The sequence below is a fragment of the Pristis pectinata genome, chromosome 35, assembly GCF_009764475.1.
Source record: "Pristis pectinata isolate sPriPec2 chromosome 35, sPriPec2.1.pri, whole genome shotgun sequence".
NCBI lineage: Eukaryota > Metazoa > Chordata > Chondrichthyes > Rhinopristiformes > Pristidae > Pristis > Pristis pectinata.
The window spans coordinates 3,595,226-3,621,995 of NC_067439.1; the positions used below are offsets into that span (position 1 = coordinate 3,595,226).

At 41.9% G+C, this 26,770-nt stretch overlaps 1 protein-coding gene across 1 annotated transcript in view; it reads left to right on the plus strand.

The window, feature by feature from the left end:
- sipa1l3 (signal-induced proliferation-associated 1 like 3) overlaps positions 1-26,770 on the plus strand; it is a 191,510-nt gene that overhangs the window by 61,703 nt on the left and 103,037 nt on the right. The gene's annotated exons all lie outside the window — the stretch shown is intronic.

Below are 26,770 nucleotides of genomic sequence, written 5' to 3' on the forward strand. Positions count from 1 at the left end.
CCTATTTAATAATTGTAGGTCCATGTTGGGGGAAAAAAAGCTGAAGAGGAAAAACACCCTTTCAGTGACATTTGATGATGAGGTTCAGACAGGATCTCTTTTGAACTTTGCAGTCCATTTCCCAGCAAACACTGAACTGGCAATGTGATTACTGTTCGATTCCTTTTCCTTTTCGCAAACTGACTTTGACTTTGGCTAATTCCACACGTGCATGAATTAAGCATGTATTTCAAAACCACTTCAAACTGAAGTTCCAGTGAGCACAGAGGTCCATCCAATTAGGCCAGTTCTCTCTATTCTATATTTCTAGCTGATAAATGGATCTCCAATATCATCATGAGTGCCTTTTGATAATACTTTAGTGAGGACAGCCACCTTTTCCAGTGCATTGACCCTGGCAATTAGTTGCTACTTCTGAGTGTAGCTGTTCATTTCAGTAGAGAACAAACTTGTCAGTAGAACTGCAGAGAGTTCATAAAGGCTCCTTTCTGTCAGCCAACCTCATTGTGCCAATGCTATAAAATGCTTCCTTGCTGTAAAGTGATTTGTTTCCTGCTGTTTTCTTTGCTTCTTTTAGACTTGCCTTGCAGGTTGTAGGAACCTCACCAAACTCTGAATATAACCTGTGTCATTTTACTTTTTGTTTAGTAAATGATATACTCTGAACTTGCTTATCAGATGCAAGTTTCCATCTCATGGAAATACTAGCTCCCCTCCCTTTTCATTCATAAATGATTTTGGCAATAGTCTTTTTAAAAACAAGTTTGCAAGTTTCCCATTCAAAAACCTTCCCCCAGAGTTGCCTCTGTTTCCATGCCCCTGCCTGATTTTCGTGTTTAACTGTTTATGGAATGCTTCCTGTTCAACAAAAAACATAAATAAGATGCTATTGAAAGATAATTGAAAGTTTTAATGCTAATCTTCTTATCATTTGACAGTGATAGCAGTTTGTATATTGATAGGATTATAGGTTATGATGAGCCAGACATATGGTGTGAATTTTTGCCATGTACACTGGAAAAGATTGTGGAGAGGGCAGTCTTCAATGATGTGTTCCATTGTTGACTGCTTATTGCTGCAGGCACAACTTGGACATACTAAGATTCCATTTGGTGTAAAGGATAGCTGCACCTTCCTTGTCCATAACAGAGCTGTCTAGATTTTGGGTTAAGTCAAAGGACTGATTCTGTAGGCTTGGTGGTGACAGCTTTGTATAGGATGTTGTTGTTGTGCCGCTGAGAACTCCTATTGATCCTTGCTGTTAAATGACATGTATCATCAGAATTGTTCTCTTGATTTGAGCCTCAATCTTGACATGAAATAGATTGAGTTCAGAATCTGGTTTATTATCACTGATGTATGTCATGAAATTTGTTGTGTACAATGCAGTGAGAGAATTTCTGAAAGTGAGGAAATCTCTGGCTACTACACTGGTGATACTTTGCCAGGTTGGACTTGATGCTTGCCAATAAGCCAGGGCTAAAGCACAGGTGGACAAGAGCACAAACCCTGCTCAGTTACTACAAAATGCAGAATAGTATGGGAGGTGACTTCTCAGGATGATCTCTCCAATCTTGTCAGAAAAGCAAAGTGCTGGAAATACTCAACTGGAAGAATCATTGATCTGAAATGTTAACACTGCTTCCCCTTCCAAAGGTGCTGCCTGATCTACTGAGTATTTCATGATGTTGGAGTCCTCTTCACTGGAGAAACCAAACATAGATTGGCTGACTGCTTTGCAAACCACCTTCATTCAGTCTACAGGGCAACCCTGAGCTTTCAGTTACCTATCACTTGATTTTCCATCCCACTCCCATTCTGATCTACCTGTGATATCCTCCTTTCGGTTTCAGTTCTTTGCAACAACCGTGACCAGTATTTTGCAGCTTTTGCATGTTCATGTGATTATTTTCTTTCTTATTCTCTCTTCTCATTAATCTATCAACAGGACCACTTTGTAAACAGTGTATCACCATGGCAACCCTGGCCTCTCCATCCCTCCCCACATTCTCTGCAAATTACTTATTTTCTCACTCTCTGGTTCTGATTAAGGGTCTTTGGCCTGAAGTATTAAACTGTATTTCGCTTTCCACAGATTCTGACTTGCTGAGTACTTCCAGCATTTTCTGTTTTTATCTCAGATTTCTAGAATCTTCACTTCTTAAAAAAAATTTCAATTTCACTCCTAACTTGTTGCCTAATGAAGGGACTGATTTTTATGCCGTCAAAATAAGTATCTCCAATGCAAAGTTTCTTTTTAAGTAAGCTTACAGATCATTCTCCATGTTCAAGTACTACTTTATGTGAAAGAAAATGAAATAGTTTTAAGTTATTTATAATGCCATAGTAAAAAGCCGTTAAGAATCATCCCGTTAGGGGAGCCAGTGGCATCTATTGCAAGAGATGTGCTAATAGATTCCAGAACATCTCTGGTGCAAACCGCATCAGTGCGAGATGGGGATGGTGAGGGCATTGTGAGGGTGGGGTAGATGATAAATTGAATTTTTTAAAAAAATGTCATCAATAAACATATTACTGGCCCTGGACTTTACAATCTCTTTCCATGACCCAAGAGAGTGATCTGTTGGCCAAGTCTGTGCAGGTCCCATATACCTTGCCTGGTAAATCATGGAGCAGTGGTCATGCCCTGCTGCCCTTTGATACTGGCTGGAGAATTATTGACCAGCACCTATGCACTTTATAATATCAATGTCCTTAGAATCCCACGTGCTGGGCATTGCTTATTTCAGAGGCTTCTGCTTTCATTTCAGTCACCTGTCTTGCTTCTGCATTCCATTTGTTGGTAATTTTGATGCCTGTCAAAGTATCATTTGTTCAGCCATCAAGGCAGCGAATTATTTCCATGGTCTATGAATACTTGATATGCCCAAAGGGAGATTATAGTAGGGCAGAGAGTGACTGTGCTTGATAACTGCAAGATAAATCGTGTGGACACTTGACAAATCTGTCAAGGGAAGGGAATTGCATTTGCTGCCTTAAAGTGTCAAGTTCTGATGTTTGTGGATGTATTTCCATGTTTCTTTATGATTGGAAGAATACCATTTTGGTCTGTTGAATCTATGCCGGCTCAAAGCAATTCCATTCCCCCAGTAACGTTCCCTATCACCTATTCTCCCAATATTCCTATCAACTCCCCCAGGATTCTACCACTCACCTACACATTAGGGGCAAGTTAGAGTGACTAATTAACCAAGAACATGCATGTGTTTGGGATGATGGAGGAAAGCAAAGTATGCAGGGGAAATCCACGCAGTCACTGGGAGAATAATCTCCACAGGGACACCACTGGAAGTTGGGATTAAATCCAGATCACTGGCGCTGTGAAGCAGCAACGCTACTAGTTGCACCACTGCCACCCTGGGTGATAAAGTGGGAAGAGTCTTGCATGGAGCATAAACACCAATGTCAATTTGATGAGTCCAAAAAGCTATTTCTCTGCTGCAAAGCGTTAATGTTAGGCAGGAGGCTCACTGGCTTATTCCAGACTGATGCTTCAGTGCAATACTGAGAGAATGCTTCACTGTCAGAGGAATTCTCTTTCAGATGAGACATTGAAGTCTTGTTCTCTCGGATGGTCATGAAAGATTTTTAAAGAAGAGCAGTGGATTTCTACACAATGTTATTGACGAATATTTACCCCTCAACTAATGTTACCAAAATAGATAATTTGGTCATTTTCGCTTTGCTATTTGTGGGAGCATCCTGTGCCTAAATTAGCTGCTATACGTTATACATTACAATACTGACTAGGTTTGGAGTGTCCTGAAAGGATGCAAAAGGCTTTTGCATAACTGTGGGTATTTCTTTTTTTTTCCCCTATTGAACATGACCTTCAACAGCATCACCATCCGTATCAGTGAAACTAGATTGATTGCAAGAGCTCCACTCGGCATCTGAAAAGGTGTTATGTTGCATGGCTTACATGACCATGTGCATTAATTATTTATTTGAACTTTTAATTCCCCAGAGGGGTGGAGAGCATGTACAGAGTTTTCAAGTGACAACATTCACTGCCCTCTTTCACCGCACTTTCCCTTCTCTTCACCTTTTTAGTATCAGTTAATGCAGTGAAACTAGTGTCTGTAAAAGCAATAATGTATATAAATAGCACAAGTCAGCTTCGTTATTAAATTTTTCTGAACTTGGCAAAAGAAAGTCCTCTTTTTCTCATCATGCATTCATAAGGACGGAGGAAAAACAGGAGTGCGCTATACAGCCCCTCAAGCCTGCTCCACCATGTAGTAAGATGACAGCTGCTCTGATCATTAGTCTCCACTCTTTTCCTGCCTGGTGCCCATAACTCTCAATTCGTACATAGTCCAAAAATCTATCTGTCTAAGCCTTAAATATACTTGATGACTGTCTCTACAACCCTCTGGGGTAGAGAATTGCAAAGATTCACGATACCTTTGAAAGAAGAACCTCCTTCTCATCTCCCCTTGTTCTCTCATGCTAAATTCCTCCATCAAAAGAAACATCTTCACAAAATCTATCCTGTCAAGTTTCTCTGAATCTTTCATGTTCTTGTATACTCCTGAGAAATACTCCTTTCCCTACTGCAGAGGTTTTTTTGGTTGAGGACTCCCTTTGCAGAGGAATCAATGATCACATTCCCTACCCACAACCCTCCATCATTCTCAATTACAACATATAATGCCCACAATAAGCAAGTGCTGCCTGAAGAGTGGTTTTTAATACTTTCACAAGAACAGATATTTACTCATTGGTGAGATGAGCATGCCTGCTTCTCATTGCAGTCTGTTTGTCTTTGAGATTTTGTATTGATCGTCATAAATCAGTCTCCATTTCCATACAGGATCTGTGTTTTGTCTATCTTACTGCCACAGTAGAAGATGACTTTTCACATGGGTTTTGTTGGAAATGCTAGTAATGCTGTCATTGCTTATATTTCCAGTTCTGGGACCTCCTCAATAAGAAATAGGCAAAATTGGCACCTGCTTGTCTTGAAATTTACCTGTAATTGGTTTATTATTGTCACATAAGATATCCTTGTACATCAAAATACACAGTCAAGTGCATCTTTTGCATAGACTGTTCTGGGAGCAGCCCGCAGGTGTCGCCACGCTTCCAGTGCCAACATAGCATGCCCATAACTTCCTAACCTGTACGTCTTTGGGATGTGGGAGGAAACCAGAGCACCAGGAGGGAACCTATGCAGACATGGGGAGAACGTACAAACTCCTTACAGACAGTGGCTGGAATTGAACCCAGGTCGCTGGCACTGTAATAGTGTTATGCTAACTGCTACACCACCATGCTGAGATACATGTACTGAGATACAGTGAAAAACTTTTGTTTGCATGCCATCCAGACAGATCATTCCATACATAAGTAGATCGAGGTAGTACAAAAGAAAAACAATAACAGAGTACAGAATATAGCATTATAGTTACAGAGAAAGTGCAGTACACAGACAAATAAGATACAAGAGCCATGATGAGGTAGATTGAGAGATCCAGAGTTCATTTGTATCATATAAGAGGCCCACTTAGTTGCCTGTTTGATGGACACCTCTACCAAATATAAAATGCTGCAAACATTAAAAATGGATCCTGAAAGCAATTGTGCAGATGTATTAAATGTCGAAATACTCTGCCAATGCCGCACAACGAATTTTCTACAAGCACACATCTGCCGCCATGTTTGCATCCACAAACTGAAACACCATTGCACAAACTAGTATACCAAATCCTCACTTCTTCCTGAGACTACAGATTGTCATATAGTTTGAGTCTATTTGTACAATCCCCTTGTTTTGGTAGTAGTTCCTTGAGTCTGCTCTGCAATTTAACAAGGTCACGGCTGACTTGATTGTACCCTCAACTCTGCATTCCCAGCTATTCATGGTAACCACTCACTCCCTTTTTGCTGAGCAAGAATCTCCTTCTTCCTTAAAAAAAAATTCAAGAACTCTACTTCCACTGCACTTTGAGGAAGAAAGATCCAAAGATACACTACCCTCAAAGAAAAAGAAATGCCTCATCTGTCTGAAATGAGGTAACCTTTTTGTTTTAGGCACTTGGTTCTAGACTCTCGCACAAGAGGAAACATCATCCTCTCTGCATCCACTGTGACCCCTCAAGGTCTTGTATGTTTCAATCAAGTCACTTCTTATTCTTCAAAACACAGTATTTTTTTCGTTCCTTTATAAATTTGTGTCCCCTAATTTGAAAAACAGCACTCTCCTTAATTTATGTGTCTTCACTTGAGAAAATGCATCAAGATGTGGGTTTACATCCAGTTGCCTTGTTGTAGAAAGCTCTTTTGAAAATCTAAATGTGTGTCTGTATCATATAATACAAATATGCATACCACATCATCCATTTTAATTTTGTTTTGCTTCAAATGAGTAGGATTGATATTTGGGATCTGATTGATGTTAAAGGATAACGATTTTCCTTGAAGTCACAGTAATAAATGTGTCCTTTTTAAAGCTGAATTCAGTGTTAAATTGTTGCCAACTGGCTGTTGATATCTTAGTCCAAAGCAAAAAGTAGAGAAATTTGGAAATTCATGGTAATGGATTAATTGGCCTAATAATAGGATAGGCAGTGGCAATCCTTCCTCTTCCCTTTTGTTATCTGGCCTTAGAAGTGCTGCTCTGTTTTTTTTTGACAAAGTTTAATTAGCTTTTGTGGTGTATTTGGAAATGGAGGACTTGAACCTGCTGTCAAATTTTGTGACTTTTACATATTTCTTAACAAATGGAAGAATGGAAGCCTTAAGTGCAATTGGGTGACTGACTTAGGATAGTGATTGGTGTCTAGGAATGTGACTGAATGACTCTGAAAGAAGCAGCAGCAATCACACTTTGAAGGAAACAGTATATTTGTGTCACTTACTACATCAGGTAAAAGTGGCTGCTTATTTTAATTTGGCTTTGCCAAGAATTTCTCCTATAAATTATCTTCCTTAATGAGGAGGGGTAAAAAAAGCATCTGGTGACAGTGGCTTTAGGAAATAATTGATTTACCAGCAACAACGGCAAATTGATCTACGAGAAGCCTGTGTCATTATCTAGCTCGACATGTAATATTTTGCACTCACCCAGTTATGAGGATCATGAACTGTTGAGGACAAAATGAAAGGAAAAATGAACCAGACAATTGTGTTTTGTCTTTGGGGAATAAAAATTGCAGTTTGTACAGTTGGAATTTTAACATCGCTGTTAAAATCTCATGGTGTGTGCTTTGATACAGATGTCAGACTTGGGGGTTCTACCAACCTTGTCCAAGATTTGACATTGCACATTTGTATTTGTGTTACTTGAGCTGCTCTAACAGAACTTGTCAATTTGTGCTGTATCCTGGAACATTTGCGCTGGTGAGCACACAACCCACAAGCAGCCGAATTCAGACAGCACTGAACTCTAAGGTCTTTCTTTCTACCAGCTTGAGTTGAGATTTGACCCAGTTCCAAATCGAGAGAGGATATGCTGAAATCCAGATGTGCTTTATCAGTGCATTTGTAATTTATCTACTTTGTGGAGTGAACTTTTGTTTTATTAATGTCTTGGTTTTGTGTCTCTCTACTCAGCCCCTGGAATTAAGGTGAATCACTGCAGAATGTAATGGGAACATTCTTGTTTATAAGTTTATGGAAGTGGATTAGAAGAGCAACACAGTCATTGGTATGATCCTCCTGTTGTTCATGTGATATGCTCAATTTTGTTTGTGGGGGGGAAGCCCTCATATTTTATGTAGCATAACGTGGAATTCAGTAAGGGACAGCTGTGTAATGTTCGTCTCATCAGAGTTTGTAATTAACTTGCTTCTAAAGTGAGACCAACGTTGTAGCAGAATAGTAATCATAACTGTTGGATCAATTCTAGTCCTTTGCGCAATAGTTGTTCAAGCTATTTCAGTTTCAGTTGCCGTGGGTAAATCACAAGAGCCTCTATAGAAAAGCCTGGGTTTTATAATTGATTTTCAGATGAATGAGTTTGTGCCTCTTGAATCTTAAGATGTGTTACCAATGCTCTTTTGTGGGTGATGTGATAACAGGGCAATGTACCTTGCAAAGGAAAAGCAAAAAAAAACTTCAGGTGCTGGAAAACTGCAATTAAAACAAAATGTTGGAGGTACTTAGTAGATCTATGGAGAGAGAAACAGTTATTTCGAGTTGATGACGTTTTGTATTTAAAAGCACAAAAGCTACCTACTACAGAGCAGGGTGGATGCAAACCCACATCTTGATGCATTTTCTCAAGTGGGGGAAAGAAACAAAAAATGAAAAGATGGTAGTTTCTAAATAAGGGTTATCGAATTTACAATAGAATATCATTGATCTGAACCGTTGAAGCTACTTTTTTCTTCATGGATGCTACCTGACTGGTTAGTTCTAACATTTTCTGTTAATACATAGGATTTCTTGTAAAAGAGACTTGTTGGTGCTGATGCAGGCTTTTGAGAAATGTAATCTGATTTGCTGGAAGACATGATTGCAAAAACTACAAAACAAGTCTAATTCCATGGAAGGGTATTCCTTTGGTGGCTAGTAACTACTCCAGAATTATGCAGTCACCAAAATCTGTTAGTGAGTTTTGCCATTGTTGTATTTCGCTGTATCAACATTGTAGAAAAGGTAAAAAGAGGAGACTGAAGTTCCCATAGGAAAATGTGGAAAGTGGATGATAGTTTAACTTCTGCCACACTCTCGTATCCTATTGATCACTTATGAGGGAGAGAGCAAAGGCTGATCCCCTCACTGCTCTTTGCTGCACTACCACAAGATAAGCTGAGGAATTGAATCTGTGAAATGCACAAGTGGGGAGGTCTCAAGTTGTATATAATATTGAAATGCTTTGATAAGGAATTCTGACACTGACCTATCTTCTGCCACTTTATTCCTTCATACTTGCACACTGTCAGGCTTACAAATAGCGCCAGAGCTTCAGAAAAATCCTTCCACTAGCAACATCAAAGATCAAAATAGAATTAAGTGATAACCTGGGGCCACGTTCATAGGGTTTTCAAAGGGAAGTGGAAGAAACGCAAACTGAAATGGTTCTGGCTGTTCAGTGATTCGTGAATTTAGTCATGCAATAGTTATGTTGCATTACAAGTCTGGCAGTGAAGAGACTGAGAGTTCAAATCCCACCATGGTGGATTGTCATTTGAAATAAGTGCTTAGCTTATGTGCATGACTATACACGTTGCATTGTCAGGAAAAAAATATTTCATTAATGTTTTTCAGGATATCTAACCTTTTCCTCATAGCTACAATTTTCTAGTCCTGCCAATAATATAGAACAGTACATCACACCAACAGGCCCTTGGGCCCACCATGTCTATATTGACCACAATGCCAATCTAAACTAATCCCATCTGCCTGCACGTGGTCTCTATCCCTCTTCCCTGCTTGTTCACGTGTCTGTCTAAATAGCTCTTAAATGATGCTGTTGTATCTGTTTCTACCACCTCCTCTGGCAGTGTGTTCCAGGCACCTACCACTCTCTGTGTAAAAAGAACTTGCCTCTCATTATGTATATATTTTGATCAACAGTCAGCCTCCGACACACCAGAGTAAATAATCTAAGTTTGTGCAACCTCTCTTTCTGCTAATGCACCCTTGTCCAGGCAACATCCTGGTGAACCTCTTCTGTACCCTCTCCAAAGGCTCCAGATAGTGTGGTGACCAGAACTACACACAATACTCAAAATGTGGCCTAACCAAAGTTTTATACAGCCACAACATGACTTCCCAACTTTTTATACTTTAATACCCTAACAGATGATGGCAAGAATGCTGTATGCCACCTTTACCACCATATCCACTTGCAATGCCACTCTCTGGGAGCAATGGATTTGCACCTCTTAAACCTCCTCTGCACCCTTTCAAATGCAATCATCTTTTCTGTAATATGGTGATTGGACTGGGTACCTGGGCTGCTTAGGAAGAGAATTCCAGAGTTTAGGGCCTTGCTGGCTGAGGACAAGGTCATCATTTATGGAATGAAGACTATCAAGATGTTTAAGAACCTAGAATTGGAGTTCAGAATTTAGGGCAGGATGAGACTACAGAGATGAAGGGATGGATTTATGAATGAGGTGAGAACTTTGTAATCAGCTGGAGACTGAGCTATAAGTGCAAAGATGACTTAATCTGAGTTGCAGAATCAGCTTGGTCAGAAGACTGGGGTTTGTCAGTGTTCTAGATATCTGGGGTTGAAACATTCTCTACCATCAGATAACACCAGCCCCTTTCACGCCCCCCACCTACCCCCAACAATGATCAAACCTAAGTACAGTAGTGACAAGTGTGGCAATAGCTACCAAGCACCTATTCACCCACTTTGACTTGTTAGGCTTCAGTCATTGTATTGACCAACAACTTGCTCTTTATTAACACTGACTCTGAAGTGCCACAGTACTATAGCACATCAAATGAAAATTATGTAGCACTCTGAAATCAAAATAAATGCTTTTGTGCAGGCAGACACCTAGCCTTCAAAATTCCTCCTTGTATTGACCTTGCAAGCAGTTCTACGGGCATGTTAAAAGATGGATTGATTGCAGATTGAGATATAGGAACCTTGCTGTTGTGAGTATGAAATTTGAACTGTCAGATGGTGTGGCTTGCTGAAGCTTTATTCTTTGCATTTAAGTAACAACATAGAAAGGTTTAGCATACAAATAGTTATTATTATAATCTCTGATACACAGGCCCTTTGTATTGCAAGTGTTAATTTGCAGGTATTAATAACTTCACTAAGGGGGTGGGAAAAGAATTGCTCAGGATGGGTAATAGTAAACTGTGTTATCCTACTCAGCAGAGCCGACTAGTCACTGAAACACCCAAGGCAAACGATTATATTTCAAGATGTTAATTCCTTCATACTGCTGAGTGACTCGTGCTTGCTATCATATTTGCTTTAAGGTAGGAATGTGGGGGTGGGAGAGGGGCAAGGGGTAGGATATCTGAGCAAATCTGAATTGTGTGTGGGTGTACACACTGATAATCCACTGTGCTGACAAGTGCTGCTCTGGGTAAGAGATGATTCTTGATGAGAGGGCATTCTTGATCTTTGTAATTTAAAGGAAGGAGGAAACTTGTCAGAATCTGAGGGTAATTTGCCATGAAGATTCTCCACTGTCACGTTGTTGCAAAGTCCTTGATATCCAGTAACCCAGCTGCAGTTTGCAAATGATAAGGCAGGAGAAGCAAAGATAAACTCAAAGGTGTTTTAATACCATTCACTGTGTTTGATTCAATGTCTTGGTAATTTTTGCTCCTTCCCCTCATTCTGTTGGTGTCATATACTATTGCCAAACGATCCAAAGACCAAGAAACATAATTGTACAGCGTAGAAATAGACCCTTTGGCCTACTGAGTCCACACCAACCATAAAGCACACACTTACACTAATCCCATTTTATTCTCTCCACATTCCCATCAACTCCCCCCAGATTCTCCCACTCACCTACCTGTTAGGAGCAATTTTGCAGTGGCCAGTTAATCTACCAACCTGCTTGCCTTTGGAACGTGGGAGGCAACTGGAGAACCCAGAGGAAACCCATGCAATCACTAGGAGAATGTGCAAAATCCATCCAGAAAGCAGAGGTGAGGTTGGGGATTGTGTTTGGATGGGGCACTGGAGCTGCGCGATACAAGCTCTGCCAGCTGTGTTGTTGTGCCACCCAATCTTCCAGTTACGGAAGATCTGCAGATGCCCCAACAACTTGATTGTTAATTATTGTGATTTCAGCTCTTTTACTTCATATGGTGAAAATAAAAGGCTACAATCATCATTGTAACAACTTCACCTGACCTTTTGGTTTCTGACATTGGCCTTTCCTAATATTGGGTGTGTGATTGTGTTAGGGATGGGGTGTCATAAAGTAATAGAATATGGAAATAGGCTCTTGGGCCCACCTCATCCATGCCATATCCCTCTAAACCTTTCCTATCCATGTAGATGTCCAAGTGTCTTTTAAAATGTTGTTATTGTACCTGCCTCAACCACTTCCTCTGGCAGCTCGTTCCATATACACACCACCCTCTATGTGAAGAAGTTGCCCCTCTGGAATCTTTCCCCTATCAGCTTAAATGTATGCCCTCTAGCTCTTGATTCCTTTTTCCCTGGGGAAAAGGACCGTGTGCATTCACCCTATCTCTTGCTCCTCATGATTTCATGCACCTCTATATGGTCATTGCTCAATCTCCTATCATCCAAGGAATAAAGTCCTAGCCTGCCCAACCTTTCCCTATAACTTGGACTCCAGTTCCTGGCAGTTCTTGGACCCCAGTAAACCACCTTTGCAATCTTTCCAGCTTATAATGTCTTTCCTATTATAGAGTAACCAAAGCTGTACACAATACTCAAGGTGCTGCCTCACCAACATCTTGTACAACTGCAACATAATGTTCTAACTCCTCTACTCAATGCCCTGACTGATGAAGGCAAGCATGCCAAACATCACCTTCATCGCCCTGTCTACCTGTGATGCCACTTTGAGGGAACTATGTACTTGTACAACAGAGGGACCTCTGAGTACAACTCTCCCCAGGGCCTTACTGTTCACTGTGACATTCCTACTCTGGGTTGACTTCCCAAAATGCAACACCTCATGCTTATCTGGACTGAATGTCATTTGCCACTCCTCGGCCCACTTACCTAGCTGATTGAGATTGCCTTGTAGTTGTGGATCACCTTCTTCATTGTTTATAGTACCCCCTATTTTAGTATCCTACTAATCATGCTTTGTACAATTCTCATCCAAATCATCCATGTCCATGTCATTGGTCAACATGGACAAGTCGGGTAGGGTAAACAGGAGAAAGATGAAAATCATCTGTACATGGCAAGTGTTGGTATTGATGCTGTCTGTGTTGATGAATTTATGTGGAAAAAGCTGAGAACTGCATGCAGATACATGACAGCCAGCATCTGATGGCAGTACAGATAAATAAATTCCATCCAAAGAAAGTGTGTGAAAGAGCTCTGAAACAATTGCCACTTACAGCTTCATGCCCTTAGCCACTCGTTCATGGGGTGACAGCTGGCTGCAGCAAGATGCCTTCCCTGGTGGTGCAGCTGGCATTCGAAACTCACCAATTTTAGAGATGATAGAGGGGGTTTGAGGCCCCAGTGCTGGAATGTGCCCAGTTCTATTTTTGAAAGATACTCAAAAGTCATAATTCCTTTCTTCAGATGATATTTTATGAAGCCCATACTTTTGAGCATAATTAGCTATAAGTGACTTATTCATTATTTAATGTTCCTCCAGTGATAAAGGAGGGGAAGGAATCCATCTGCTTCATGATCATAGTTTTTCTCTTACATTTGAGGTTAGCCAGTGTGGTAACACAGCTTTAGATTATTGGCGCTGTGAGAACTTCTTTCAGTGTGTAGTAAGTGGGCTTATGTACTCTCTCTGCTGTTTTCCTCCAGAGCACAAGTGAGCCATTGTTCTGTACGGTTCATGCACTTTCAGGAGTAGAACTCCTCCCAGATCTACTGTACCATTCAGAAATAAAACTGCTCGATAATCAATGCTATGTTTGTGGCTAAAATTCATCGTTCCCTTTCTGCGACTTTGAAGTGAGTAATTTATTGTTCTTCTAACTGTCATTGATAGGTGGCACAGATATTTGGTGAGAACTTGGAGTCCAGCCATAAGATCTTGCAGGTGATAGGAAAGCGAGGTTCTAAGTAGGCAAGGTGTCTGCAGACAGTAGGAATTTAAAGCTATTTTATTTCCTAATCAATGCAGTCCTGCAGCACTTGGAATCTTCCCTAACTGCAACCACAACTGGCAAAATTATTGATTTTAAATTACTCCAATTTGATTTCTTGGTGTTTCTTTGCCAGTTCCAATGTGAAATGAATTTGATGGCTGTCAATGCATGATTATGAGAAGTGTAGCAGCGGTGCCTCTCAAAACTCAGAAGTTAACAAATTTACCCCGGTGCATTAATCACGTTCCTGGTTGAAGTTTGGTGCTCAAGAGTTGGTCAAGCTTAGAAGCAGTGTGACCCTGGAGGTGTCGCCTGAAGGCCTTAGAGTGTGGTGGAGGCACTCAGAAAATTTACAAACTAGAAAGGCATCTTGAAACTGGAGAAAACAAAGATTAGGCTGATATTCCACTGTGGGAACGCTATACTGTTGGAGGTACCATCTTTTGAATAAGGTGTTAAAGTGAGGTCCAGCCCATGATTTAAGAAGAGGCACTGAATAATACAAAAGGCTCAGTGCTCAGTTCTGGTCACCTCACTACAGAAAGGATGTGGAAGCCTTAGAGAGGGTGCAGAGGAGATTTACAAGGATGTTGCCTGGATTGAGTGAAGACCAGGTTTGAGTGAACTCAGCCTTTCCTCCTTGGAGCGACGGAGGATGAGAGGTAAGATGATGAGAGGCATTGATCGTGTGGATAGTCAGAGGCTTTTTCCCAGGGCTGAAATGGTTGCCACAAGAGGACATAGGTTTAAGATGCTGGGGAGGAGGTATAGAGGAGATGTCAGGGGTAAGCTTTTTACTCAGAGTGGTGAGTGCGTGGAATGGGCTGCCAGCAACGGTGGTGGAGATGGATGCAATAGGGTCCTTTTAAGAGACCTTTGGATGGGTACATGGAGCTTGGAAAAAAGGAGGCTGTGGGTAAACCTAGTAATTTCTAAGGCAGGGACATGTTCGGCACAACTTTGTGGGCCGAAAGGCCTGTATGTGCTTTAGGCTTTCTATGTTTCTAAAAGGCTTGATGTGTATTGAGCTGTGCAGAGAAGATGTCGGAAAGAAACTGACAAAGGAATGTATTAAACCAGTGTGCAATGTATTTGAAAACATGTATTTTTATTTAAGAACTGAACTGTATTGTCTGACCAAGCTGGATTGCTAATGCATGGTGAATTGAACCACAATGCCTTGGGGGTGAACAGTGATATATAGGAAGAGAGTGTGGTATCTGTCTGCTGAGTTTTTAATGAAAGCTGATCTCATTATTTTATGCCTGGTATTTTGCTAAGTGTGATTTGCTCTCAGAAAAAGCTCCTCATTAATGGAAGTAAGGGCATTACAGTAAAATGCGCTGGACTGGTATTATGTGGGGAACTATGCTATAAGAGAACTGAAGCTCAGTGATTTATTAGAGAAAGAAGCGATTCCTTAATATATTATCTATTTTTGGCTTAGAAACCAAAAGTTAGTGGACTGTTCAGTGATCTCATTCTTTGCTGTCTGTCAAAGTTAAAGCTCCCTATAAGATGTAATGAATGACAGTAACTTTGTATGCCACAATCCAGTTAAGTAGTTTCAATGATACAGCCCTGGAGTGCAGCACTTTAAGTGGTTTGTAGCTGCCCCAGGACCTCATGATCTACCTTGTTGTGACCTTGCAGCTTATTGCCCTGCACTTTCTGTGTAGCTGTGGCACTTTACCCTGTACTGTTGTTGTTTTTACCTGTACTACCTCAATGTACTCTGTACTAACTCAATGTAACTGCACTGTGTAATGAATTGATCTGTACAATCGGTATGCAAGACAAGTTTTTCACTGTACCTTGGTACAAGTGACAATAATAAACCAATACTCAATGCCATCCTGTACTCGCTGGTGTGAAGTTTAAGAAAAATGTTGTTGCACCAATATATCGGGCAACAATGTACATTCATTTAACGAATTAAAAGTGACTTTAGCAAGTTCTTGAAATCTGCATGAAGGAGAAACAGAGAATTTCTAAGGGTATCCTGCAAAACTATTGGAATTGTAACCATGTTAGTCTCCTGTCTTCCAAGGGGAGGAAGTACTTGGTGGCTGACTGTTGGGTATATGGGCTTTACCCATCTTTGCACACTGCACAGTGTATTCTGGGTTTATTCTGGATTACTACCTAGAACTAAGGCACATGCCTTTTTCTGTGCTTAGTAGTTAGTGCTTGTTATTGTGACAATAGGTACAAAATACTTTTTTGTTTTAGCTTGTCTCATTTAAAAAAGATTGGATTTGTACTTGTATTTTCACTGATCCCTGAGATGCAACTATAATGTGAATTTCTGGCAACAACTACCTGTTGTGTATAGAGAGACAAGGGACTGCAGATGCTGGACTCTGGAGCAATAAACAAAATTCTGGAGGAAGTCTAGCAGCATTGTGGAGGGAACTGGACAGTTGATTATTTGGATCAAGCCCTTTCATTTGGACTGAAAGATGGAGGGGAGATGACCAGTGTAAAGAGGTGAGGGGAAGGGGTGGAGCAAGAGCTGGCAAGCAATAGGTGGATCCAGGTGAGGGAGGTGGTGGATGATAGGCAGGTGGAGGAGGGAAGAGTGAAAATAGTGACTGGTAGAGGCAATAGGAGCTACAGATGATGGAATCCGATCAGAAAGGAAGGTGGAGCATGGAATTAAATAAAGGAGGTGGGGTGGGCAGATGGGAACAGTGGTGGGGAGGGGATCTAGTGGGAGAAGTGTGTGGGTGATGGGCAATTGGAGTGGGTGAAGAAGGGGAAAGGAAAGAGGGTGATTGGAGCTTGGGGTGGGGGTAGGAGGAACTGCTGTATATAACTAGTGTAAATCTCCTACACTATGAATAGGAGAGTTTTAATGTATGCTCTCCATAGAGCAAGGTTTGTGTCTGTGAATCTCTTGGATCTCTGGTTGGGTGGAAGCCAAATAATTTTTTTGAGAGGAGTATCCAAGGGAACATCGGGTCAATTTTCTGGGAGCTGCTGCCTATACAACAACTAGCATTTTAACCTTTACCTTTTAATTTGGGAAAACATCATTAGGAGACTTACAGAAGCATAATCCATAAATAGGGTTGCCAAATAAAATAAAAATATTAGCAGGGATGAAGGAAGGGAGAGCAAAATCTTGGAGGCATGCTTTTAATGTAGGAGATGAGAAATTGGGAATTTCCAGAGTGACGGATGTAGTGAACTGAAAGCTTGTTAATGATGGTGGACTAAATGGAGAGGAAAGCTGTTGAGTGGCAGAAGGAGGTTATTACAGAGAAATGGAGAGGCAAGTGCATGGTGGGATTTAAACAGGCCATGGGAATTTTAGATGGGAAACAACATGGAGCATGTGATGATAGATGAATGAGACCTGCAAAATATCCGCAGCAGAGAAATGGCCCATTTCACTCAAACTCCAAGTGATTTGGTCCTGGTTTGGATAAATTGGAATTGGTTTATTATTGTCACTTGTACTGAGGTACAGTGAAAAACTTGTCTTGCCTACCATTCATACAAATCAATTCACTACACAGTGGATTGAGGTAGTACAAGGTTAAACAATACAGAATGCAGAGTAAAGTGTCACAGTTACAGCGAGTGCGGTGCAAGTAGACAATAAGGTGCAACATCATAACGAGGTAAATTGAGGTCAAAAGTCCATTTTATTGTACTACGAAACTGTTCAATACTTAGAACAGTGGGATAGGAACTGTCCTTGAGCCTGGTGGTACATGCTTTCTGCCTGATGGGAGAGGGGAGAAGAGAGAATGTCCCAGGTGGGTGGGGTCTTTGATTATGCTGGCTGCTTTACTGAGGCAGTGAGAAGTAATGACTATGTATAGAGTCTACGGAGGGGAGGCTGGTTTCCATAATGTGCTGAGCTGTGTCCACAACTCTCTGCAGTCTCTAGTGGTCCTGGGCAGAGCAGTTGCCATACAAAACCGTGATGCATCCCAGATGGGGTGCTTTCTATGGTGCATCGAAAGAAGCTGGTGAGTGTCAAAGGGGACATGCCCAATTTCTTTAGCTTCCTGAGGAAGTAGAGGCACTGGTGAGCTTTCTTGTCCATGATGTCTACGTGGCTGGACCAGGACAGGCTCTTGGTGATGTTTGCTCCTGGAAACTTGAAGCTCTCAACCCTCTTGACCTCAGCACCTTTGATGTAGACAGGTGCATGTACACCTCCCCCTTTCCTGAAGTCAATGACCAGCGTTTTTGTTTTGCTGACATTGAGGGAAAGGTTGTTGTCATGACACCATGTCACTAAGCTCTCTATCTCCTTCCTGTACTCCGACTCATCGTTATTTGAGATACAGCCCACTGCAAACTTGTAGATGGAATTAGGGCAGAATCTGGCCATGCAGTCGTGAGTGTATAGGGAGTAGAGTCAGGGGCTGAGGATGCAGCCTTGTGGGGCACTAGTGTTGAGAATAATTGTGGCGGAGGTGTTGCTGCCTATTCTTACTGATTGTGGCCTGTTAGTCAGGAAGTTGATCCATTTGCACAGGGAGGTGTTGAATCCCAGTTCTCGGAGTTTGGTGATGAGTTTGCTTGGAATGATGGTATTGAAGGCGGAGCTGTAGTCAATAAACAATAGTCTAAAGGTGGTGTCTTTACTGTCCAGATCCTCCAGTGATGAATGTAGAGCCAGGGAGATGGCGCCTGCCTTGGACCTGTTTCGATGGTAGGTGAATTGCAGTTGGTCACAGTTTTCTGGGAGGCTGGAGCGCCACGACCAGACTCTTGAAGCATTTCATGATGGTGGATGTCAGAGCCACTGGGCAGTAGTCATTAAGGCACGTTACCTTGTTTTTCTTGGATAGTGGTCTTCTGGTAGTTGGGATTGTGGAGGCTGGCCAGTAGACTTGCAGCAATAGTCAAACCTGGAAGCCGCAGTTGAAATAATGAGGTTTTATGAGGAGATGGTGGATGGAACGACCCTGTACCTTAAGGGAGGGCATAATTTTAAAAAGTTAATTATCATATTGCCAAAAAGGTGAGTTCATTGATCGTCAGCAACAAACAAGATGGTGAAAGAACTCAGCAGGTCAGGCAGCATCTGGGAAGGGAAGTAGACAGTCGACATTTCAAGTCAAGACTCTTCATCAGCTTTGAGGTCAAGGAAAGAAGAGCAGATCTTTTAAGGATGCATTCAGAGGATGTCGGGCAAGCTTGAAGTACTGAGGAACCTGAGATCTGGACCAGACTGGTGGAGCCTGAGAGAGAGCTTGGTTCAATCATGCAGTGGAAGACAGATCAGAAGGTCTAATTTTAATAACAAAGTTTGTCCAAAAGCATTTGTTGGAGGTACGGGTGCCTAGAGCAAGGAAAGTGGACTCTGGGGAACTGATTTATTTTTTGCTTGCTTCAACTTGGAGTGTTTATATGATGGGATGTATAGGAGAGATGGTGAGGAGTTGTGCTCAAGTATTGCCCTTGGCATTGGCTCCAGAATTGAATAGTTTGCATTCCTGAGCTGAAGTCATTTTCTTTCCCTTTTGTTGCTGTTGCCCTTAATTCCCTTGATGAATAACTTCACAATTGACTGCCAGAGAGCACAGACAATAGTTTAATAAAACATGCATCACCCTGTTGGTTCTACTGGTTGGCTGCTTCACTACAAACGAGTTGCATGTTGGAATCCTGTCACTGTTTATTGCCAGTGCTGGTCTGTCTTTTGATTTCAGAAAGAGGGGCTGTAAATTAAATTTTCATCGCTTCAAGCTGTGCTTCCTGTACCTTGATCATAGAAATTGTATTTGATAACCAAGGCTTGCACACATCTGATGGACTGAATGTCCTCCAATGTAATAGTTTTCTGCGCTTATATTGAGATTCACTGTTTCCCCAACTAGTTTCAGTTTTATCCTTTCCCCATTCACTAAGGGTGTTGAAGTTTTGCTGGGCATCTTAAGCTGGTTAACTTACTGGTCTTTAATCAAACTTCATCACTTGTCAGCAGGCTGTTCAATTGCTGGAATGTCACCAGTTGGATCTAGCTCTGCTGACATGTGCTTACAACTGGGGTTGCTATGTACAGATGAAGTGCAGCTCTACTTGATTTTCCCCCCTCTTCATATTCATTTGTAGGATGTCAGGTCACATCTCAATTGTCCATGAACTGAATGCCTCTTACCGTTTCACAGGGTAGTTAAGCCATTCATGTTGCTCTTGGTTTAGAGTCACACGTAAGCTTATCTGGGTAAGGACACGTTTCCATCGCCAAATGGTATTTGTTAATCAGATGAATTTTTATGACATAGTATTTCAACCTCCTGTACCATCAGCATCCTTTGGATCACTGTTGACCAAAAACCCAACTGTGCAGAAGAGCCTGGCCTCCACATGTATGGGACCACCTTGTCATTGAACCAAGACCCTGCTCTATCCAGGCCTCAGCACTGGAGTAGAAGCAAGTCATCCTCCACCCTGATGGGTTATCTGGGAAGAAGAGTTTTTCTATTGCACTTGGCAGGTAAGATATCGTGGCTTGGGGGGGGGGGGGGGGGGGGTGGCGGCTTCCTGCCCTGTTTAAACAACATGGGACAGTTTTGACCAACTTGTGAAGGATTTAACTGGCGTGATGCAGGAACTAGTGTATAATCCATCTCTGCATTCACTCCCTTGAACAGAAGGAGCAAGGAGAGTAACCCTAGGGTGAGATGACATTTGGACTTAAGACCTATCTTCCTGAATTCTTCAACCAGTGAAGAAAAATGCTGAATACGTACTTTAAATATAATTCACAATTTGCATGATAAGAATATTTTAGTCCACAAATTCGGATCTCAAGCCTTTGGTTTAGATCAGTTTCTGATCCTCCAACTATGCCCCTGTTATTATGTGACTGATTCATTGTACTTAACATAATTCATTTTGCATCTGTCTGCTTTTCTGTAATGAGAATGATCACAGTGCTGGTACGGTGGCTAAAATATGAAGCAGACTTTGGCATGTAGTGTTTATTCACATTTAGTGCCTTCCACAGTTTATTCAATTCCACCATTCATGATGCAGCTTGGTATTTTGCCAAATTTGAGTGAAAGGTGTCTATGGTGATCAATAATTTATATTGTTCCTTTGCCAGCTGTCGCTTAAGCTTCAGCCATGGCTCAGTAGGCAGCACTCCAAGTTAGAAGAGTTCACATCCCACTTCAGAGACCCGCACACAAACATCTAGGCTGATTCTCCAATGTCTCCTCTATTGGTTGAAATGTTAAACTAAAGCCCCATCTGCTCTCGGGTGGGCTTAAGAAGTCCTGGCACAATTCTGAGAAAGAACCGAGGTATTCTGACTAATTTATTTCTCATTTGACGTCACTATAACTTGTGGGAGCTTGTTGTATTGCAAATTGTCTGTATGGTTCCTACTCTGGTCGCAGTCTCTCTTGGAGGCATGGGTTCAAATCACTCCTTTTAATGGGTAGTGTAGAGGTTAGCGTAATGCTATTACAGCACCAGCGACCCGGGTTCAATTCCGGCTGCTGTCTAAGGAGTTTGTATGTTCTCCCCGTGACTGCGTAGATATCCTCCAGGTGCTCTGGTTTCTTCCCACATTCCAAAGTTTAGGAAGTTGTGGGCATGCTGTGTTGGCGCCGGCAGCATGGCGACACTTGCAGGCTGCCCCCAGAACACTCTACGCAAAAGATGCACTTCACTGTGTGTTTCGATGTACATGTGACCAATAAAAATATCTTGCATTTCAAAAAGTACTTCATTGGCAGTAAAGGCACTTTGGAATGAAAGGAATGTACTTTGCAAAGTGGTCACCCATTCTACGTTTGGTTTCTCCAAAGCAGAGGAGACCACATCAAGAACACTAAATGCCATACAATAGATCAGAAGAAGTGCAATTGTATCACTGCTTCACCCAGGAGGACTGTTTGAATCCCTACTTGCTGGGAAGGGACAAGGTAAAATAACAGATCTTACACCTTTGGTTGCATGGAAAAATTGCTCAGGGAGGTGCTGGTGGAAGAGCAAACCAGGAAGGAGCTGTCTTTTTGGAAATCTGTCTTTTGTGTCTGGTCGTAGAATCTTTTTGAAGGTGGAGGACGTTGTAAAGGATGCAGAGGCTGTTGTAGTGGGTCAGGGGAACTTTATCCTTGCTATGGTTAGGGGGAGAGGGGTGAGGGGAAGACATGATTAAGGAAAAAGGAGGACTTCTCAGAGGTACTTGTATAGAAAGTCTCATCATCGGAGCAGATGCAACGGAGATGGACGAACAAGGAGAATCGAATGAGAATCCAGGAAGGGTGGAAGGAAGTACAGTAAAGATAGCTGTGAGCTTGTAATGAATGTTTATTGCTAATTTGTCCCTTGAGATGGAGACAGATTTGGAAGGGAGGAGTTGGGTGAAGCTGAGAACTGGGTAGAAATTGGCAATAAAACTTTGCGGTTTCCAATTGGTGCTGCTCGCTCCACTCATACAATCTTCAATGTAGCAGAAAAAGTTGAGCGGGGAGGCTTGAGAAGGATTGAAACCAGGGTTTTTCCATGTATCCCACAAAAAGATGGGCAAGCCCATCTGGAGAAAGTGAGTGGAGTTGAACGAGAAGTTGTTCAGTATTCTGGCTAGGCAAGTGAGTGTGTTGATGGAGAGCAACTGGTTGGGCCTCTGTTCCTTGAAGGAGTGGAGGGCCCTCAGACCATTCCTGGTATGGGATGGAGGTATAGGGGGATTTGCACATCCACTATAAAGAGGATCCAGGAATTTGGGAAGTGTCAAATTCACAGGGGGCATCAATGACATCACGGATGTAAGTGGGAAGGGACTGGACCAGAGTAAAGTCAAAGCAAGAAGAAGTAAGCTTGATGGGGCAAGAGCAGGCTGAAACAAAGTCAGTACTACTTGTGGATCTTGGAAAGGAGTTGGAAGAAATGGACGGTGTGGGGTTGTGAGATTACAAGACGAGGCTGGGGAGAGAATCTTTCTAGGAAACAAAGTCTATGACTGGGGATAATGGCTTCATATTCACTGATTGTGTTCATGGTCCATAGAGGGTATGAGGAGGTGTCTCAGAGCTGATGTTTGGCCTCTGCAAGGTCATTTTGGCGACCTGCTGCATTTTCAGAGAGGAAGGGTTAGAGTAAAGAGGGTGGGGAAATATTGAGATGGTCAATATTGTGTCAGTTGTTAGTGACTAAGAGGTCTGGAGAGGGTAAAAGGCCAGAGGGAGAGGTCCAGGTGGATCAGGACGTTTGTGTGTCTTCCTCAAAGGGCACATAAAGAAAATGTTTCATTTTACAAGGACACTTTGCAAAGCAGTTAACAACCAATGAAATTCTATTGCAGAGGGGTTACTCCTGCAACATAGAAAATTAATATTCACCACTTTTGGGAGGAAGTAAATGTGGTCAAGAGAATGCGGAGTGTTTGGGTTGTTGGCCTGTTAGTCATTCATTCTGGGCACTGACAGGTCCTGAGGGATTCTGTGAATCATTGTCATCAGAGGAAAAAGAGCAGGCAAAATTGCTTAATGGTACTGTGTAAATTGCTCAAGTATTGGAATGATGGTGACTTTTCACTGAGATTATCTTCAGCTCCATTCTAGTCTGGTACTTCCATGGAGAACTCTGATTTAACTGGCCAGCACACACTAAAGTAGATATCTGAAACCTATATTTTATACTCGTGCTTACTACTTTACAGGTGTTTCTGCTCACTCATTCCAAATTTTGAAGCTTTCAGTTCAGCTGTTTAGGGACACGGTTTCTGTGGAATTTCTGCTGCTGCAACCAGATAGCAGGAGTGGGAAAGCTGTGCATTCATCATGTTGAACACTGCAGTGTAACCTCATACTGTCACTTTGTTCTTTACAGCACACTTGCCAGTAACATAATGCCAGAACAAAGGTGGTACTGTGGTGCTGAACATAGATGCAGTACCCCTTCATTATTAAGTGCCTCTGCTGCTCTCAATCTGCCTGACCAAAAATGTTAAGCTATACAAAAATGTTGACTATTGGGATGATTTTTATGATCTGGAAAATTAAATGAAATGTGTTAACTATGGAACATGTTTTGCCATTTGCCAGTGTTCAATAAACATTCACTATGTAGAAGTTCCCATGTAATCTAGTTAAAGTAAAATTAAAACTATTCCTTTTAAATGTAACTCTGACTAACACAAATCTAATTCTCTCTCAAAGTCCATTGGAATGTGCCTGTGACTGAGCCCTGACTGCCCAACAGAACCTGACCACGTGTGGGTTGGGTGTACAGGTCCTCAGGTTGTGAACGCCTGACTTATGGACACACCATACATACGGATTAGCGTTTGGGAGACTGGTGGGATGGATTTGCTGGCTGTGGTGGGGCTGCAGGCATCTTCTGCTGGGTGGGAACAGCATTTCCGTGTGCATTCTCTTGCCCCCAGGCCAAAACAATCAAGGACTAGGAGCGCTGACCAGATTCGCTCACTCAGTAAAGCTGGCTGGCGCTTGCTCTTCCTGCACCTGCTCGCTTTTCCGCCATAACTGTTTCTGTGATCCTTTCCCACACACTGTTTTTGTTCATTTCCAACTTACAAACTGTTCAGGTTATGAACAGTTCTCTGGAGTGGAACTCTGTTGTAACCTGCAAACTCCCTGTATTTGCTTATGAGCTATGTGGGTTTGGGTCAGGTCTGGCTGTGTTATGCAGGTGGAGAATAAGATAGGGAAAGAGTCTGGCAGCTAGGGCGCGGAGAGGGCTTGGTGTAGACATGTTGAAAGACTGTGGTTATGTTCGGTCTGGAATAAATTATAAGCATCGAGCCTTGACCTGAATAGACCCTGAATGTATACCTTGGTTAGTCATCGACAGAGGTCTAACAGGGCAGGAGGAGTGTGGATGTAAGTGGGTAACAGAAAGTGACTTCTTATTCATTTCTGCTTTCACGGTGTTGAGTAAAAGAAACCTGCTGCAATTGGAGTTTTGCTTTCCTGGATGCAAAGTCAGTTTGACATCACATGCTGGAGTTGTTCTGTCTGTCTTATGCAAATTCAGAGTTTGCACATGTTCGCCAGATCTCAGCCTCCACCTCTCAGCTTTTGAATTTTATACTAATTAGTGGTTGAGATGGAGGAAGTAGCAGAACTGGATGAAAGCAAATGGTGAAACAATGAAAGGAGCAGGGATGTTTTGAATATTATTAGTGCTGCTGAGGAATTCCACAACTCTACGTAGGCAATGAGCCTGTCCTTTACGCTACCACAGTAAATTTGCACTTGATAGTTTAAGCTATTCTCTCTTCCGTTTAGTGTGCTGTAATATTTATTGTAACTACTCTTTGGCAAATGTATTCGTATTCAAAGCCATAATTATCTTGGCTGGCATGGACTTGTTAGGCCGAAGGGCCTGTGTCCATGCTGTATGACTCTATGTTGTGCCAAACTAATCTCCAGCTAACTAAGTGGAGAAAGGTTGTTGTAAAACTTGTAGTGGAAGTATTGTAGTCATGTCTATTGGTAAAGCTTTTTTTTTAATGCACAGATTTATCACATTTTTTTCATATCTTTTTTGAGCAATCATTGCCAATTCCTGAATACCATTGAACTGAGCAGTTGTTGCACCATTTCAAAGGCTGGGTAAGAGTTAATCATGTTGCTGTGAGTCTGAAGTCAAATACATGCCAGATCGGGTAAGGCCAGCAGATTTCCTGCCCTAAAGATATTTTTGAAACAGATATATTTTTAAACCATCCAATAACTTGACATAGTATTTTTTCCAGATTTATTTAATTTATTGAATCTGTAGTGGGATTTGAATGTATTGCTTTTGATCTTTAGACCAGGTCTGAGTTATTAATCCACTGACCTTTTGTTACCATACTCTGACCAGTAGCTAAGCTAAACCAAAGCATCATCATCGGTTTGCAAACCACATGATGGATAGATTCTCTGTTCCTTATTGACTGAGAGTGTGAAAGGGAGATAGCCAGTAGGAAGAGGCTCTTTTTGCTAGCTATCTGTCCTTTACACTCTGAGGACTGATGCAGGGTCTGTACCTAAAATGTCGACCATCCCTTTGCCTCCACAGATGCTGCCTGACCCACTGAGTTCCTCCAGCAGCTTGTTTTTTGCTCCAGATCCCATCATCTGCAATCTTGTGTCTCCATGATGGTGTAGAAATCCTTTTAGCCCAGAGAATGGGGAGAACTTGTTCATTTATGGAATATAGGGGTCACTGGAATGGTCAGTGTTTATTGCCCAATCCTATTTAGCCTTATAGTTGAGGTATGCAATACCAGAGCGCATGCATTTAAGGTGAGAGGGGGTAGGTTCAGAAGAAACGTGGGAGGTAAGTTTTTATTCTGAGTGGTGATGCCTGGAATGCATTGCCCGACAGGGCAGTGGAGGCAATTCATTGGGGGCTTTTAAGAGGGGCAAGGATGGGTACATGAATGAGAGGAAAATGGAGGGATATTGGCGTTCTGTAGGTAGGAGGGATTAGCTACATCAGCACAACACTGAGCCGAAGGCCCTGTTCTGTGTTTTACTGTTCTATGTTCAAAGTTGATGGTGAGCCACCTTGTCTAAGAAATCCTGCTGAAAGCTGCTGTTGAGTAGGGTGTTCCATCTAGTATTTAGTCCCGGTGATGATGAAGGAAGGTATGTGACTTGGAGAGGAACCTGCAGGTAGTGGCATTCCCTTACACCGGCTGTCCTTGTTCTTCTAGGTGGTGGAGGTTATTGGTGGTGGTCTTAATCTGAATGAGTAGGTGAGACTGATGGCATTAATTCAATTAAAGAGGAGCTAAATACTATGAGAATAAAAGGCAATGGATTAAAAAGATGGGATGAGATGAAAATGATTGGGAGGCAGTTATGGGGCATAAAGAACAAGCTCTCTTCAGTGTCCACGGTCTTGAGCATTCATTTCAACAGGCAGACAATGTCTCTAGTAACTGTTCCATCTGAAAGATGAAATCTTCTGGCAATATGTACCAGAAAGCACAGAAACATGAATTGGTAGCTTCTAAATAAGAAAAGCTGAAATGTGATTTTGTTCTTGCTGTTTCTCCATAATAGGGGCAATAAGAACTACTTAGCATTTAGGTACATTAGAATAAAAA